This window comes from Marmota marmota, unplaced genomic scaffold, assembly GCF_001458135.2.
Source record: "Marmota marmota marmota unplaced genomic scaffold, marMar, whole genome shotgun sequence".
NCBI lineage: Eukaryota > Metazoa > Chordata > Mammalia > Rodentia > Sciuridae > Marmota > Marmota marmota.
The window spans coordinates 39,052,317-39,071,910 of record NW_025999990.1 but is presented as its reverse complement, the minus strand read 5'-3'; the positions used below and the strand labels follow the sequence as shown (position 1 = coordinate 39,071,910).

The following is a 19,594-nucleotide window of genomic DNA, read 5'->3' as shown; positions in this document are numbered from 1 at the left end:
TATTGGTATTAGTTCCTCTTTAAAGGTTTTGTAAAACTCTGCTGTATACCCATCCGGTCCTGGGCTTTTCTTAGTTGGTAGTCTTTTGATGGTTTCTTCTATTTCCTCAATTGATATTGGTCTGTTTAGGTTGTCTATATCCTCCTGACTCAATCTGGGCAGATCATATGACTTAAGAAATGTATCTATGCCTTCACTATCTTCTAATGTATTGGAGTATAAGGATTCAAAATAATTTTTGATTATCTTCTGTATTTCTGAAGTGTCTGTTGTGATATTGCCTTTTTCATCCCGTATGTTAGTAATTTGAGTTCTCTCTCTTCTTCTCTTTGCTAGCATGGCTAAGGGTCTGTCGATTTTGTTTATTTTTTCAAAGAACCAACTTTTAGTTTTGTCAATTTTTTCAATTGTTTCTTTTGTTTTGCTAGTTATATATTAACCATGCATTCTGCAACCATACAGAATCCACTTATTAGTTTTAGTAGGTTTTTATTTTTTTAAACTCCCATGGGCTTTCTATATACAGTCATGTCATCTGCCAACAATGGAAGTTTTACTTCTTCCTTTTCACAACATATATGTCTTTTTCTTATTTATTTTCCCCACCTTATTTTACTAGACAAGACTTTCAGTACCATGTTTAAAAAGTGGCAGATCAGTTATTTTTGCTGCATATAAACCAAAACATCTTAGTCTACTAATAATTTTGTTTTTCATGAATCCAAGGGTTAGGAATTCACAGAGAGCTCAGTAAGATGGCTTCATTGTGTCAAAAAGTCTTGTATGTAGGAGATGATGAGCCATGTTTCTTTGGGACTATAGTTCTTGAAAGGTCTCTTGCTCTGTCCCCAGCCATCAGCATATTACCCTTGTGTACACACCAAAGGCTCATGGGAAAGAGCTGGCAAACTGGTGCAGATTGGTTCTGTTCTGGGCTCTTCTGAACTGTAATTCTTTACATCAGTCCATATGTGGCTATGAAACATTTGTTAAAGTTTGTTTTTAAATGAGAAACTATTTAAAATAAAATGAAAAAAGTTTGTTAAGGATTTCTTTTAAATAGCAAATAACTGTTTTAAGACCTGATATTTATAGAAATGCAGTATATATAAAGGTTGTATCCCAGAAAATTATTATGCCTAAGATTGTTTCCTTCCTTCCTTTCTTTCTTTTTTGTTAATGGGAATTGAACCCAGAGGCTCTTAACCATTGAATCACATCCCAGCCCTTTTAATATATATTTTTTTTTATACAGGATCTCACTACATTGCTTAGGGTCTTGCTAAGTTGCTGAGGCTGGCTTTGAACTCATGATCCTCCTGAGCTGCTAGGATTACAGGTGCACACTACCTGTTTTCTATATTCTTAACAGTGTTGAAACAATGGAGTATCTCTTTTTTTTAATTCTTTTTTTTAAAGTTGTTGGGTGGACCTTTATTTTATTTATTTGTATGTGGTGCTGAGAATTAAACCCAGTGCCTCATACATGCTAGGCAAGCACACTAACACTGAGCCACAACCACAGCTCCTGGAATATCTCTTTAGAAAAGGTAAAATTAGATCCATGCCTCATAGAAATACAAAATAAACTCCAAACGCTTTAGATCTAAATGTAAAAATAAAACTACAAAAGTACTAGAAGAAAACATGGGGCAATTCCTATATATTTGAATGTAGGGAAAGATTTCTCACCGTGAATAAAAGTTCATATGTAATGTAAGAAAATACTGATAAACTTACTATCAAAAAATTAAACAATCTTTAATATGAATAACATTCTGAGAGAAAATATTTGCCATATATTTTATAGGTAAAGGGCTAGTATCATTAATATACAAATAATATTTAAATATTGAACAATGAAACACAAAAAATCCTGTGGAAAAATAAACAAAACAAGAACAGAAAATTCACCAGGAAAAAAAAAAGAAGGCCTTAAACATAAAATAACACTGTATGTGCAACTTTATACATGAAAGAAAAGTAAGTTAAACCACGGTCATTTTTTAGATTGGCAAAATTCAAAACCTTGCCAATACATTCTGTTGGTGAGGCTGTGAGGAACAGGGACCCTCATGCAGTATGGATTGGAATGCAAAATGGCATTTTGCATTGGAGGGAAAAGTTGTCCTGTCTCACAAAACTACAGTTGCACGTATTCTTTGACCCAGCAAGCCTGCTTCTGGGAACTTCCACGGAAGATCCACTTCCAATAATATGTGCAAATTTATTCATTGCAGCTCATATGTAGTTGCAAAATATTGGGAGCTCCTTACGTGACCAAGAATTGATGGGATAAACCATGGTGCATACACCCAATGGTGTCAAACGTACTATACCATATTGAAGAGACCTGTGAGATGGTTTGGAGTGATTTCCAGGAAATACTGTTCTTCAATGAAAAATAAGAAAAAGTACAAAAGGGTGTGTGTAATATTCTGCCTTTTGTGTAAGAAAGAAGGGAGAGTAATAAATCACAGATCTACTTACCTTTAGATAAGGAGCACAAGAAAAAAAATCAGAAACATAAACTCTCTTCCCCACTAGGTGGGTGAAGGCAGAGGAGAAACAAAAGGGATGGGGGTGGGGATTATTTCTTCCAGTATAATTTTGGCCTTTGGAATCATGCTAATGTTCTAAATATTCAAAAAAAATGAATCCAATAAAGATGGAAAAGGGAAATCTCAAAGAGGAAAGTAAAATAAAACAAATGGACTGAATGTTATTTCAAAAAATACCATAGTCACACTAGGGAAGAAAAAAAGAAAAGAACAATCAGATAACTTAGAAACACATAATTTGACCATTAAGCCCTAAATGTTGGTCAGGGTGAATGTGGTAAGAAAACTGCAAACAAATCTTGAATTCCCTTTGGTCAGTTTGGATTTTGAAGAGGTATGAATGAAACAATTCTGGAAAAAAAATGTTAAATGTATTATTAAAGGATTGAGCAAATAATTAAGTGGACTGGTACTGTTGGAGGCCAGGGTTCTCACTCTGTAAGAAAGGACTTGCCAATATTAAACAGAAATAGGTGAACCCTGTAGGGATGAACTGAATTGGAGAACAATATGAGTTCATGACATCTAAAGTATGAATATTCATGTGCTCATCCATGTAAATGTGCACAGGTATATTTATGTTCATGTCAGTGTATCCATATCCATATATGCATATGTATATATGCATGTGCCTGCAAGTTTACTAGCCCTGCCCTTTCAAAGGACCAAGAAGCAATGCCATCCAGGAGTAATGAGCACACTTAGCACCCAGATCTTTTCTCTAATACTATTGCTCAATGAAAGGAGGCAGGAGAAGGAGCCCATTCCAGATCTAGGGTGGGTAGGCCGAAGAGAGCCGGGACAGTCTCATTAGAGCTGGAGAGAAGAAATGCTCAAAAAGTGTTGGGGCCTGTCACTAAGATATAAGAGTCACTTAAAGACGCTGTCCATGATCAAATATGGGGTAATTTGAGTCCCGAGACAATCAGGTAAAACAATAAACTGTAAACCACTGAAAAATAGGACTTCATGAATTTTTATAACTTATTCAGAACTGAAGGTCCCCAGGTAGGTTTTAAAGTACTTTCACTACTGAGTGGAGCTTGGACTAGAGGGTTAAGAGTCAGAGTGGTGAAACCAGAGAAGGAGGTCCCCGTTTTTCTAGTTGAGGGTTGTCTGAATTATGGGTGGAGGCGACGAAGACACAGAGAAGCAGCTCATCTGAGATGTATTTTCAGAATAAGACCAAGAGGAGTTGCCATTGAATGATATGAAAAATAAGGACCTCAAGTGGGTCTGTGATGTCATTTATTGAGAGAGAAAAGTTGCAGGGAAATTGTGGGTCTCCGGGATCTCCGTGGAGGTGGGAAGGACAAGGGTGAACTCTGTGGGCGCATCTGGTTTGTAATCCTATTAGATTATATTCCAGTAGACAGAGTCAGTAGACTTCTGCATAGACAAGTCAAGAGCCCAGAGATGAGGCCTGAGCTGGAAATTCCAACCCTGCAAGACAGTAATTTTTAACCTCATTTAATTGTAAGGTCCCCGATCAGAACCGCCTTTGTTCAAGGTCACCAACCTAATAAGTTGATGAGCTGGGATTTAGACCCAGGTCCATTGGGCTTCAAGTCATCTCTCCTTGTACTTTGTAGGAGGACTGGAACTCCGTTTCAGATGACTCCCATCTCCCAGAGCACTTAGCAGGATACCGGGGAGCCACAGTAAGTATTTGTTGATTGATTAATATGCCTCAGGGTATTAGGAAACTCACCAAACTCCAAACTTTGTATTCTATTTACACAGCTCCATTTGAAGTGCAGACTTGATTAATTGCTTGCTGGCAGCCGGTAGCATACCAACTTGGGCAGAAAGTGAGCAGAAGCAAGGAAATCCAACCAGCCTATTTGAATCCCAGTCAATATTGGTCTTGAATGATTAGGCCGGGCCATTTGAAGTCTCTGTTTAATCAAATGAAAGCAAAACATTCTTTTCACTGTAGGTGCCTTGGCCTGCTGTCACCTGCCCAGAAGTAATAAAAAGGTTCTGGCTGCCATGTGAAGACCATCGAAGCTTAGGGTCCTCTTACATCATTGCATGGCACAGTAATACTGTACCTGTGACCCCATTTCTGCCAAGAAAAGAAAAAAAAAAGACTAGCGTGCTCCACTTGAATGACACAATGAATCATCCAAGGCATCTTTTCCTGCCAGTTTTTATCCACTTTTTCCTACAAGTCTCTCTCATTTGGCTTTTTTGTTATATATTTAGCATCCTTGGTGAACCTATCAGCTGGGACAGAAGAGGCTATTTCTCTCCAGCAATGTAGGGCAAGAGCAAAAGTTTATCTTCGCATTTTTAAAGGTAGCAGTTCACTGTGTTTGGGAAGAGCTGTATTTTCCACCAAACATGATTACCACAGAAAGAGTTGTATTAAACTGCTGATATGTCACAAGTCCCTCACTTCGGAACGGTATTAGGATTAGCAACCCTGAGGTTGTCATGCGGTAATTAAGGGACTGTGAAATGTTATATAAAGGCTCACAGCTGGCTGTTCGAGACAGCAAAATTGAAAGGCAGATTGCTATCACCAGGGGAGATCAACTCGTCTAGGTCTGAAATATGAAGCCCTGGTGCTCGCTGGAAAAGCTGCAAGTATGTCAAGAGTTAATTTCTGGCCATTGTGTGACCCTCCTGGTTTTCCTGTGGAGGGTTGCAGTTCTGAAAGAATACCATTATCACCTTGGACAGGGATGGTGCGCGAGTTTCTGCCAAGATATGAAATAAATTTGTACTGCTGGTTCAAGTTCTTTTGTGCTCATACCTTCTCAATCACTGGCTCTTATGGAGGAAATAAAGACAGCATTCAGAAGACAAAAGTTCTCTGTCCCCCAGTCCACTGGCTTACCACAGCCCTCGGAGAAACGGGAAGTCGCGCTGCTTAGGAAGCTATTACCATTCTACTTGGGATTTCCTGCTGTTCTCATTGTCATTGAATCCCTGATAGTGTTATTTAGAAATAAGGGATAATCGCTATCGGTATATTGTGTATGAGACAGAAAACGGTTTCTGAGATAGACTAATAGCCAAAGCCAAACGAAATCGTTTAATCCATCTCCAAAGCTGTTTGTTGAGAGTCTACTACAAAGCTATAAAATCATTACTATTATAGAGCACATCATAAATGAGAAGTTTCTCTCCCTGGAGAGGGCACAGACTGATTCCATTATGCTAACTCTATCTAGCACTTTCTGGGTATACCGCGCCAGGCATCAGAATAAGATGAATATCAGTTAGCCTCCGAGTAAATATGATCATTTTCACTGAGTAACACTTCCCTGCCAGAAAACCTCTAAAGTGTAGAATTTTCCTGACTTTTGATCATTAGTTTTCCCAGCAGCCGAGCATCAACCCAACACTTTTTCTGAAATGGTGGAGGTCTAGGGTGCAATTGGGCCGTTGATTGGAAGGCTTGGCTTCTAAGTCCAACAATACTGGGCTACCATCAACTTAACCACTGAAAATCACTTTGCTGTTCCAATTCTTGACATATCTGTTTTAAAGTAATGACAACTTATAAAACAATGTTTTCAGTTCTAAGTAAGCCTTAGTAACTTCTATAGTTATAGGAGTAAAATTATTTATGTCTATGGACTCTAAAACCATCTCTGAATAATTCACCTCCTGCAATGTTTAGTGTAGAACCTTCCACAATTAGGCGCTCAGTAAGTGCTTTTTAAGGAGAAGAAGGGTAAAAATCCATTGCTATGACAAATTCCACCAGAGTATCTGAAACCACCTTAAAACTACTGTGTGTAAACCAGTAGCTTGGGTTCAAATATATATTTGAGATTTGAGAGAATATTTGTGTTTCAAACCTTTTTTCAAACTCTATCTAAAAATATGAATCTAGTCGTGAAACACTAAACCCCATTCTTTCCCTAAAAGCAGTTCCATTCCATTCTAATGTCTTTACTATTGTGAGGAAGAGTAAGTTAGAAAGTGATAGCATAAAAGAGGGATGACAGATAAGTTTCATCTCACATGCCAGCTGTTAAAACAACAATGCCCACCTGCAGGTTGGGGTGAAGAAACAGCCTGAGTGTCTGGATTATTGAAAGGTGTTTACTTATGGGTTTAAGAAGGAGCAAGGGGGTCTATTTATATGAGGTTGCACAGAAAGTATGTAGTTTGAGGAATCATAGGCACTCTAAGGGTTAAGTTTGATTCAGACTATAGAGAATTTAATGAAAGACCTAGAATCTCCTTAAAAATACTTCATAGACAGTGACTGAACGCCATGTTTACACATGCATGTATGTGCGCACGCACACACACATCACACTCCCACATATTATTTTAATGTACTAAGGTAGTGGTTAAAGACTTTGACACTACAGTGATTGAGGAATAGGGTCTGTGTTTGCTGCCCTTAAATCCAGGTGTGTCCTTGAAGTTCAAAACAGAGATACAGACAATGCAGTAGTTTGATGGTTAAGGGTTCAGGTCCTAGATTCCAGTTTCTGATCTGTTTTACTTTGAGCAAGTTTTTAACCATCTCAATGCTTCTGTTCTCTCACCTACAAAGTGATTATATAAAAGTTTACAGGGAGATTTAAATGAAATAATATGTGTGTAGTGCTTAAATTAGGGTCTGGCACTCAGCAAATTCTCAATGAGCACATTAATATTATTATCACAAGAGGATCAAGCCCAAGTGCTTTGGGAACAAAGAGAGGGACATGCATCCAAGATGATAAAGAGCCAGAAAAGACTTCATGGGAGATGCAACTTTTAACCTGAGACAAACCAGGGAAGGAGGAATTGTCTTAGGAAGCACTACCTTGGGGAAAAGGAGGCAAGAGAGAGCCTGACAGGGTGCTGGACTTGACTCCAAAGCCTATGGTGTCATTTAGGCATTATTCAATTCCTCGTGCATCCAGATGTCATTGACTTTCTAAATTCTAGTTCCTACGTCCCAGGCTTTCAATCATTTTTCATCATTTACTCTAACTCTTCTCCAAATGTCAACTACTCCCTTCCCTAGACAAAGAGACTAGGCTGTTCCCAGCATCCTAATACAAGTCCAGCAAGTCTCCTTCTCTTACCCTGTGGTCTGCTGTGGCCTCCAGAACCCAGGACCCGGTCACTCTCTGGGCTTTTGCACTGGTATTTGGAAGTCATTTAACCTTGCTAGACTGGTAGGGGTCAGTCCTTGGCAAGTGATGACCTCATCCTGACACTAGGCAAACATTTGGGAATAGAAACAGAATGGTTCATTTAATAGCTTAAAAGTCCTGCGGAGGCCTGTGTGCATGAAAACTGCTAAAAACAAGGTAATATTCAGCCTGAGGGGCTAGATCACTTCGTCAAAGCAACAAATGCTTTTTTTATAGAATGGCTACCAGCCAGATTCTTTGATACTGCTCCTAAGAGGACCAAAGATGAGGAGGAGGGAATTGCAAGTGATAGGGATGCTGTGAGGGCAAAAGCCACACGTTTCAACCCAAATCACCAAACATGTGCTTTCAAAAATAAATCTTTCCTCAGTGTGCAGGGGGCGGCAAGAGACGTTGCAACTGAGGTGACTGTCGACTTCTGGTCCTCTTACCCATTGTACAAAAGGATGAGCGCTGGGGTGAGGCCCCAGGGCCTTCCTAGTGCTCAGGGAGTAGAATCTGTGCAAGAATTTCACATCTGAGCCAAATGGGTGGAGTCAGTTTGGCTTCTGGAATGCTCCACATAGGGAAAAAGCTGTTCAAGACAGAATTAAATGCAGGTCACCCAGGGAGTTTGGAGCTGTGCAGACTTGAGTGAATCACAATCCGAAACAAGGATTAAGTTGTTTAATTTTGAATAGTTTTCTCCTAATTTTCTCAAATAAATGTCATTTCTAGTGATCCCTGCTCCGAACATTAATATAATAAGCACGCTGGCTAATAGAATTCGTAGTAGTAATGGAATCTTTCAGCAGCAAGTGTATCTAAATATCCATTTCAGAAAATAGCATTTGTTAAAATGTAAAAATGGATAAGAAGAACAAAAGAAAAATATTGCTTTTGGGTTGTGTTTGATGGCTTTTTTTCATTAAGCCTACTACTTATAATGATAAAACGGTCCTTGGGAATTAATACTCTCAAAATTCGTAAAGCATCCTTTCAGAGTCTAAAACTGCCACCTTGCTGCTGTGATCTTAGGAAGTAAGGCAGTGGCAATGCTGTTTATAAGGGGAACAACCCTCCTAGTGTCCTAAAATAGACAGGTTCCAAGGTACCTGGAGAGACTAGAAAACTAGAAGCTGGGCCCACTTCTTTACTTGCGACAAAGTTCATTTTATTAAGTGATTGTGGGAAAATGCATATTGCTGCCTGTTGTTGAGAGAGAAGACACGAGAGGGACCAACAGAGCCTTCTAAACCAGCACCCTTTATTAAGGAAAGAGCATCACAATGGAATTTCTGTTTTTCTTTTCAAAAAACATTTATTCTGAAGACCAGTAACAGAAATGAGGTGAAAAATCATAAAGAAAATACTAGCCATATGAACATAATGAATCATCAGAGATTGAGAAATTCATTAGTGCCCATGAAATAAAAATTAATAAGACCAGAGGCCTTCCCTGTTTTATTAAGTGCAAAGTTTTAGTTTGGGTGCTGGTGGTGGAGAGTGTGGGTGGGCTGGGATAGGGTGACCAGCCATCTCAGGGTGCTTAGGACTGGGGGATTCCAGTCGCCCCATGCCCCACTCTGGGTGATGAAGACACATAGGCAATCTTGCCTGATTCTGTCACTTTGCTTTTTCCCACAATCCATTATTACAGAAGGGACAGGCTTCCTTCCTTCCCCAGGCATATTAGGATGAGTTGGTCATCTATGGAGAGGAAGTTAAACTAAGACCAGGATGAGGTGCATAAAGGTTTTGTATGCTGTGCAAGGGAGCTTGGTCTTGACCTTGGATCTGGGAACGTTGGACCTCTGTTTTGACACCCAAAGTTTTGAAAAGGTCACTCGGTCCTAGAGGCCAGCCAGACCTCATTTCAGAACATCATCTTGGTCTCATTTTGTAGAAGGGAGGCTTATGGTGGAAGGTGGAAAGACAGGAGATCTCGTTTCTTTCCATCTGACATCTTGCCTCCCTCTGGATCAAAACATGGGCAATCTTGCCTGATTCTGTCACTTTGGTTTTGCCAAGATCCCTTAGTGCAGAAGGGGCAGGATTGCTTCCCCATTCCTCCTCCTTTCGCATCCGGTCACCTTCTCTTTCCCGAAGTGATGTTCATGATTTGTCCTTCTCTGGAGCTTAGAGTGACTGCTTGGGATCATGGTTCACAGAGGACTGAAAACTTAAAGAAATTCTACATTTAATATTGTCACAAAAGTATCTCTTACAAGCAAAACTGAACTACCAAGATAAAAATCAGAACAGTGGTTGCTTCTTGGGGAGATGACTGCGAATGGGTACTAATGAATGTTCTGGGGTGATAAAAATATGCTCTATCTTGCAGGCATGTGGGTTACATGGGGTGTGTGCATTTGTTACAACCCACTGAGCTGTACACTTAGGATTTGTGCATTTTGCTGTAAATAAATTATACCCCACTAAGAAATATTTATAAAAAGGGGGAAATTAACTCTGTCACCCTTATAAACATTCTTTAATGAAACCATTGAATATATTCATGACAATTGCTTTAGGGTAAATTCCTAAAGTAGAATTTGTACATGCATGCACTCACACACACAGACACACACAGACATTTTTAAGGATTTTGATCCATTTTAAAATTTGTCTTCCAAAAAAGATAAAACTTCCCCTTTTAAAATTCAACTAAAAGTATTTGAATAAACATTAGGATCTTACCTCATAAGTATCACCTGCTGTTCATACAAATACAAGTGGGATAACTAACTTCCTCAGAAATACATAAAGATAACAGATTATTCGCAAATTTCTAATCCTTTTGTTGTTGTTGTTTTGTTTTCTTCTTTTTATTCCTCTTTTGTTTTTGATCTGGGGAGATTGTATATTTACTAAATAATTAATACAAGGGTAGTAAAGATGAATTTTGGCTATAGAATCAAGTATATAGGAAAGAATCTTATTTGTTTCATAAGTCTTCATTTCTGTGTCTGAGTTCCTATTTTTGCCCACTAATAGGGAAACCAACCTGCTTCCTTTGGGGAGTTTGCCTGAGGTCTTGTGTGGAGACCAGGTGAGGCGATGAGGGCTGGGGTACTCCTCCTTGCTCCTCAGATCTCACTCTCCACAGCTAGCCTCCTTCCCAGCACACAGGGCTGCTTGAGGTCCAGCTACCATAGTTCTTCAGGGACAGGCTGGGGGCATGCATTCTCGTGCCAAGACCCATGGCACAGACACTTCCTCTGAGACCCCCCAGCTTCTTGAGTATGGGCTTAGATTGATATCTCTCTCTCTCTCTCTCTCTCTCTCTCTCCCCCCCACTCTCCTGTGCCTCTTGCTCTTTCTTTTTCTTGACCATGCCTACAAATCTTCTCAGGGGTGAGGTTTTGAATCTCATAAGACAAAAAAAGACTTTGAGATTATTTTTGTTTTCCCTCCAACCCAATCATGGGTCCAACAACCAAAGCAGGAATGAATGCTGAGCTGGCGGAAGCCACAGACAACCTCTACACCCAGGGACCTGAATTCAAACGGCCAGGGGGCAGTGGGTGTGAATGCAGGTGTGCATCCTCAGGTTGGAGCCACAGTGTCCGTAAATAAACACAGTTTCCACAGGTGACCGCCTTCTTCCTGGCATCAGCATAGACAGCGGAAGACTCAGGACTGCTCTAATGAGGCGTGATACCCACATTGCTCTACCAAGCATCAGCACCATGGTGGGTAGATGGGACGTGAAGACGATTCGGCTCATGTGAGTCTCAGTTATTTCTGCAAATGGTGTCACGGAGAACTCTGACACTAGGGTGAGTGGACCTGAGGACTTTAATCTCTTCTGTCCAGGAACCTGTACACAGAGTTAAGAGTGGCTGATTAAAGCATGGCCTCCTCTGCTGTCCCTTCTCCAGTCTCTGGTGGAAGTGCTAATGACAGGGAAATGGACAGCAGCAGGAGGGACAGGGAGGAGACAAGAAAAAAGCCAGGGATGGTGTGAAAGGCAATAATTAACTCTTGGATAATCACAGATTGAAATGACGAAATCTGAGTGATTTTAAGAGGTGGCTTTCTCGAGGGGCATAGTTTTCTGAACAGGATGTAGGGAGACAACAGCAACCAGAGCTAAAAGCAAAGGGCTGGGACATCCCCCCACCCTGCAGCCAGGATCCCACATCAGCTGGAAACATCAAGTTCATCTTTCTTCCCTCCCCACCGTCACCATGAACCTGAGCGTTAGCAACACTGTGGATCACGCAGTCCCATAATTACTGGGTATTAAATCTGTAAAACCAGGGAGAGACCACGACGTCTTGTAATTCTGATTTGCTTTAGGAGAAGCTGGCACAGAGCAGCACCCCCCAGAAGGCAGCAGCAGCCTACATCCTGGCATCGAGCTGCAGAATCCAATGTTCTTGCTTTTCCCTGGCTGGTTCACACTGGCTCCTCCCCTTCCAGCAGGAATGAACCCTGCTCTGGCTAGGTGCTATGCTGTTCCATATGGACCACCTCACAAAGGATAAAAAAAAAAAAATGTCACGCTCAGCATTAAAGCAGGGGCTCACACTGCTATCTCGTGACCTTGGCAACCTCAATCTGAAATGAAGCTTCCTTATTCTGTATACAGCGCTGTTGGCATATTGCGAAAGCTGGTAGATCAGATTTTCCCCCCTCGGTCCGTCTCTTTTTTAGTTTCAAAACCCTTCCTAAATAGAATCGAGTTAAAAGAAAATGCTGGTTTGCTCTTTTTCTTGGAGGAGAGAGGATGAAGGTCTTTGGGAACCAGTTCAGACGAGTTTGAATACAATTAAACAGGTGCCTTCTATCTGCCTGTCATCCACAATTTTCAGATTTTCTTTCTGAGCCTGATGTTGCTTTGTGCCTACCAATGTGAATAGAGTGGAAGAGAGATGGAAAGCCAGGAAGATCCGTTACTTTCTGGTAATGCCCAGGCAATTCTTAGAAAAACCACTATACTGGAGTACAGTACTCTCAATTAATATGTATTGACTTTGAGAACCATTTTAAAAATCTATACTTACCAGCAATAATATTGATGCTTGCATCTATTTAAAAAAAAACTTTATCTGATTAGTGACAGAAAAGTATGTGACTTTAAATTCATTCTCAGTCTTCACAAGGTCAAACTCACAAGGCACAGGGAGTAGATAGAAGCCTGATGCTAAAGCTCACTGACCCATGTAGGGATTAGCTTCCAGAAAGTCCCCTGGTACTGGTTGCTTCCCTGAATAGAGCAAGCGAATTAAGGCTCCTGCCTTCACCAATCTGATGGGGTCCTACCAATGAATAGGTTTTTAAAAATCTATCAGATACCCACTGTGTTTAAGTGATGAGACTGACCATTCCACAGGTGCGGACTGCTTTTTTTGTGTCTGAAGGTGGCATTTCCAGGTATTAGTTATTTATATCATGTGACAGTGTATGCAAACAAAATGATCATTTGTCAAAAAATGTGATAATGTAATAAACACCGCTGAAGCCCGCCTGGGTTTGAGCCCCAATCTATTTCTCTGATCAGCGCCACGGTCCTGGGTTCTAGGAATTTTAGTTTCCCTGCCTGTGGTTGGAGACTGAAAACCATTTTTGGATGGATCATAAAAGTGGAGCCATATAAATTGTCAGAAATCATTTTTTTCACTGTTTTTATCCCCCACCCTCAAAAAGCTGGCTTCCTCACATTTCTCCAGAAATAGTTCTGAAGCCTCTCCGGCAAAGGGAGTCACACGTGTCTTGGCCTCTTGGATTCTTACATGATACACGCCACCATCTGCCTCTTCTGTTGCTGCCACTTCAAAGGCAAAAAATGCTGTGCTCCTGATTCTTATCAATTCCTACTGGAGACTGTCAGGATGGCTGTCCCCATCCCTGCCCGACCATGGTGCTCACCAAAATGGCACCAACACTGCTTGATATCCAGGATCCTGATACTGGGTCAAGGACAAAGTTTCTGCTGTGGTTAAAATTTCTGGGACCTCTTGCACGGGAATGGTCTTTGTTTTTTCTCCTTTCACTGGCCGAGCAGGAAGATGGCTGCCCTCGGGCTTGGCTTTCCATATTGTGTCTGACCCCAATATGAACCTCCATTCTCCATTCCTGTACAGAAAGAGGAGACTCCGTCCTATAAACCAGCTCCTCCACCCTGGATCTGTGTCAACTGAGCCTTATCTTTTCTGTTTTCTTCTGTTTCCCCAGTACTTGGTACAATTGTAGGAACACAGTAGATGTCCTATAAATATCTGTGGGTGAAATGAATGGAATCTATTACCGTCTCTCCTTATTGCATCATGAAGTGCAAGGATATGAATGGAATATTGAGGGCCTTACTGAATTCATCCTATGTTGCCACGTTCTGAGTCACAACCCGCCCGTACCTGTGTTTTAAGAAAGCTTCTCATATATTCCTTTGTACATGGTGTTAAAAAGTAATAGAAATGGTTAGTTTGGGCTTGTTTGTTGGTTTTCCTTTTGCCCTCCTAGATCCTTGCTTCATTTCTGATCCTTTGTTATTCTTGGATCTGACCTCCTTATACCACCCTTCCCACCTCCTGACAACCACAGCAGAATAGAAAGCCACGGGTCTCCACAGGTGTGGCAAGCGCCCACTGTAGAGTGGCGTCTGCACAAAGCCACTTCATCCCACTTTTATCCCAGGTGAAATCTCACTCATCTTTCAAATGCCCACCTCAGTGGATCTTTCTCTTAATCGCCTTCCACTCCCATTAGGACAAGAAATGGCTCCTTCTATGTTCCCAGAGTTGTTAGTTCACTTGGCCGCTGTAATGCTAGTTGTCTGTTAATTATTTATGTGTTTGTCTCGTGTGCCAGAGTGTAAGTTCCTCAAGGGGCATGGACGCATTCTTTTCACTACTCTCACCTGAGCTAGCTCTGGTACTTTCTATAGCTCTGAGTCATAAGAATATTTTTGAAAAAAAGGAAATTAAGGAGCAATATGAACATATCTGATTCATGCTCATTTCTCCCTCCCGCCCTCTAGCATGCACACTCAACCACACACAAGCCACACTCACATACGAGTGAGCATTCCTTTAAAAGCTTAGTGTGTTTATGGGTTTACACTAGCCATTGCACGCACCCAGAATGTTACAGTTCCAGTGGGCAGATCCTTCCTTCTACTCTCAGGTGGGCATTTTGCATCTCCTTATTGTGGAGTGGCTCTGTTTTTATCTCTGCTTTTACAATTAGAACAGCTGCATCTTCATTTCTCTAAATCCCATTTCTCCCTTTTCAAATTTGTTGTAGAAGAAATAGACAAAGAGTAGTGCAAATTAAGGGAATGCATTTGGCACCTGCTAGAGATTGAACGCCTGTGTCTCCCCAAAATTCATATGCTGAAATGCTAATTCCCAATGTGATGTTATGAGGAGGTGGGGCCTTTGGCAGAGTCCTCATGAGTGGGATTGTGCCCTTATAAGAGAGACCTGTGCAAGCTCCCCTACCCTTTCTGATGTGTAAGAGGGACAGTGAGAAAATGGCTGTCTATGACCCAGGAAGGGACTCTCAGCAGACAATAAATCTGCTGTCACCATAATATCCCAGCTTCCAGAACTGCAAGAAGTATATTTCTGTTGTTTAAAAGTCACCCAGTTTATGGCATTCTGTTATTGCAGCTTAAAGGAATTCAGTACCATATAGGGAATAAATGAAAAGATTTCAGAAGTTCAGGCTAATCAATGTCCAACTCTGAGACCAGAGCGCTATAGGTAATCTAGAGACAAGAGAAATTTGGAGACTACTGACTTTTCACAGAAGGTAAGCTCCAAATTCTCTAGCACAGGTGTTTCTGTAGCCATGACATCTTTGTGTGCATGTTCAGTGACCCTAAACACCCTCCCTGTCACTGTGCATTCATATGTTGGCTTTTAATACAAAGCTGAGTGGTATTTTGGCTGCAATAAAAATTATTTGTACTGTGATTTTTTTTTTTTACTGTTATGACACACAAGTCATTATCCTTCAGGTAAATTGCCTACTGTTCTTAATCATGGTTGACAAATTATTTTACCGTTCAAGAACAATGAACTTTTCCTGAATATACCACTAAGAATATGCTCTCTTATTCAAGGTTCATCTGATTATACCTAATTCTAGCTCAAGAAGAGGAGAGTTCTTAAAATAAGAGGAAAAAAAAATAAAGAATCTGACACACAATTGCATATAAGAACCGAAGTGTAACCCTGGCTTCAAAGGAACAAAACCAAAGAACTACAAAAGCAAGAATCTGGTCTTCTCTTCCTTTCAGACCTCATGTGGCCTTTCACATTGCAAATGGTTTCTATCTGGGCTATATTAAGATGGTTTTTTCCCCTCTGTCTCCTAGCTAACTGTCTCTATAAATTCAGTCTGCACACAACTTAAGCCTGAGATTGCTGCTGGTTATAACGGCAGCATCCACAACCCATTTCAACAGTTTGCTGGTTTCCCAACACAAAATTTCCCCCAAGAGGAATCTGACTGCTACGTAAGTTGTAGAACACACAGTAGTTTATGGAGGACCAGTCCTAGGACCAAGTTTCCTCCTTACATCTAATCAGTCATGACCCAGGGGAAGGAACAGAACCTGGGTAACCCCACTTAGGAGGGGCTCTGGGTGAGAACAGCTTTCCTCAAGGAGTGGGTGGAAGCAGGGCTGTGCAGGGGCCCAAGAGTGCATACAGCAGAAGTCAGCAAACTTCTCCTAAGAGCCAAATAGCAAGGATTTCAGATACTTTTAGCCACACTGCACACGGTCTCTGTAGGACGACTAATTTCTACTATTTGGGGTACAAAAGTAATCACAAGCAACATGCAAAGAAATGAGCAAGACTGTGTTCCAATAAAACTTTATTTTAAAGAAATGGTAGCAACTGGATCTGGTTCACAGACCAGCTACTAAGAATTAGTAGGAGGATTCATATGGGGATATTTGAGCAAATAGTCAAGAACATCAAAAACCATTCTTTCAAACAAAAACTTTCCTTATAAAGATATCATGTGCCCCAAGTAAAATATTAAAATGTGTTCAAGTAAGAAAATAAATATATTTGATCTAGCCAATCAGAAAATAAAACATAGCTCAAGGTCGGCTCTTTTTTCTATATTTTTAGAGTAATTGGAATTATGGATAATGCTTTAGTTGCTGCTGTCGCCGCATAGCACAGACACACAAAAAAATCATAGACATTGTCTCTTGTCACTTAATATTATACAAATACCATTAATAATAGATGTAAGGCAGTAATATGTTTGTGGATGTTTATCAACCAGCTCTCGGAGGGTTAAAAACTAGCCTGGATTTATAGCATTTCTGATTTTCATGGTGTAAACATTCTCACCATGGTTGATTTCAAGCTACCAATAGCTCAACAAATGCCTTGTAAAATTCAGATTTTAACGACGACAATTACAAGCCAGGGTGAGCCAGCTCCAGCAAATCACTGAACATATTCCATGTGTACACAGTAAATTATTCAACCAATCCTACAATTTTTGAGCATGTAGGTTATTTCCACGTTTTTTTTTTTGTTTATTTGTTTGTTTTTTTTGCTATTAGTGACAATAAGGTAATGAGCATAGGAAAGTCCTTTCCCCAGATTGGTTTTTTTTTTTCCTCTAGATAGTTTCCTAAAACTAGAATTTCTGGGTCAAAATGATGCAGCATTTTGGGCTTTGCAGTATGTAAAAAAGAAAAAAGTGGATGTGTAACCGCTGTGATTCTGCAATCTGTAAAAATGGGAGTTCATAACCCACTTGAATCAAATGTATGAAATATGATATGTCAAGAACTATGTAATGTTTTGAATAACTAATAATAAAAATTTTTTAAAAAACGCATTTTCAAGTGCTCAACTTTTACCAAGGTTTGCTCTCTGTGGAAAGAAAGGAGGATGCAGCTTTGAGGGAGTCCCTGTCACTTTGGGGTCTTTGAAGTTATTATATGCCAACTCTGTAAGCTCCAAAGGGCTTGTGTTTTTAAATTTTCCATTTATTGGATTATTTTATTTCAAGATGATCTTTTCATGTGTCGATGGACGGATTAGAGTCTTTTGTGTAAATTTTGCTCTCGAATCCTTTTCCATTTTTTTCCTTTGTGGGTGGTTTTTGCCATTGTTTCATAATTTTTAACTTTGAAATAGCCATTCTTTTTCTTTCCTATATGTTTCAGGGGTTTTTATTCTTTGTGAGACACTTTTCTGTTATTTTAGCTTAAGAAAGTTTTATTTACAGCAGTTTTACATCTTACATGTTGTTAACATTATTGAATTTTTCTTTTCATTTCAGCTTTTGATGTTATACTTAGAAAGGCCTTCTCATTTTCAGAGGTTAAACCTATTTATACTTTTATTTTATAATATATCGTAAATATATTTATCAATAATTTTTCTAGCCCATTTTGGTTTCTTTTTCATAGATGAATACTTAATTTCTTTTTGGAATTTATTTGACTGTGGGGGAGTGATCAAACTGGTTCAAAAAAACAATTACTGAACCATTAATCTTTCAGAGTATTGGGGAAATTTGCCTTTATTGATTTTTTATTTCTTATATGTGACAAAGTATTGTTTTTGCATTCAAGAATATAGTATTTATATTTTTAAGTATTTGATGGTGTCAGATACTTATTAAGTTTTATGCTCAGAAGTTCTCTTTAACTGAAGATAGTATAAAATGATTGAATGCCAGGTATTTATTAGAGTAGTTTCATAAAAATGAGAAAATATGGGTAACAACTCAGCCTCATGAAATCAATCTTAATTAAGCACTTCTAACTCTCCCAATTTTGACATTGAACTCTCTCATTTTTAATAAAGTGATGATTTTTTTCTTGATGTGCTTTCTTAATGGTAGTCCAGAATTACAGAAGGAAAGAAAGAAAGAAGGAAAGGAAGGAAGGAAGGAAGGAAGGAAGGAAGGAAGACCTTTCTAAATATCTGAACACTTTCAAGAGCAAATCATGAGGAATAAATTTTGTAACTCTTATAACTCCTAATCCAATATTACTTTTTCATTTTTGAATGTTTAAGTGAAATTTTTAAAAAATTTAATAAATAATATTTAATTTCAATTATAAAGAACAACGTACAATAGAATCCCTATTGCCTACAATCTTCTATTTTGAAAATTCTTGACCCAGCACAGATTCTACAACTCCCAGAGAAAGGAAAAATGACGACAAGACCCACCTCTGGCTTTTTTTTTCATTCCATTTACATATATGTAATAATGATCACAACTAATGAAGGAAGAAATACAAGACAAACAACCTTCACTAGAAATCCATATTCTGCTTGCTAGTGGTGGAACTTCAAATAAATTATTCAACCTCTCTCTGCCTTAGTTTCTTTATCTGTAAAATGGGAACAATAATACTTTGGGTTTGTGGTGAGAAACGAATCAGTAAATCTATATAAAAAAGTGTCGAGCAAAATGCTTGGAACTTAAAAAACACTGAATAATGTGATATTTTTTCTCCTTGTGCTTCCTCCTCAAATATAATTATGCATGTTGCTGGATATGGGGTAAATTACTCCTTTTCTTATTATCAGAACATTGAAGGGAAAAGTGTACACCTCTTCCCCTGACAATTCTATCTAATATCCTGCTATTGCAAAAGTTGCTGAAAGCAAATTCATGCACTTCAGATATAGTCATGCACTTATTAGGAGGTTTATCACAACTCATTTTTTAAAATTCACTCCATCTTTGAACCCACTGATTTTCTCTCTGTCCCTCCAGTTTTTCTTTTTGCCCAATGTCTATAAATAAAAATGTATGTTATCTAGACATTCAGGTCTGACTTCTCTCATGTGACCAGTTATTTAAGATCTTCAATGTGTTCATGCCTATCAATAGTTATAGCAAAGTAGTATTCCATTGTATGGATGTACTGTGGCTTATCCACTCACTATATGAAGGATGTCTGGGTTGTCTCCTGTTTTTATTGATTGA

The 19,594-nt window shown here is 39.4% G+C and overlaps 1 long non-coding RNA gene across 1 annotated transcript in view; it reads left to right on the top strand.

Annotated features, from left to right (window-relative positions):
• Window positions 1-17,647, top strand: part of LOC125617752 — a 46,693-nt gene extending 29,046 nt beyond the window's left edge. Inside the window, exons 2-3 of the long non-coding RNA XR_007348851.1 lie at window positions 4,154-4,222; window positions 4,501-17,647. This is a non-coding gene — a long non-coding RNA (uncharacterized LOC125617752). The remainder of the gene's footprint in view (window positions 1-4,153; window positions 4,223-4,500) is intronic.
• Window positions 17,648-19,594: the final 1,947 nt, after the last annotated feature.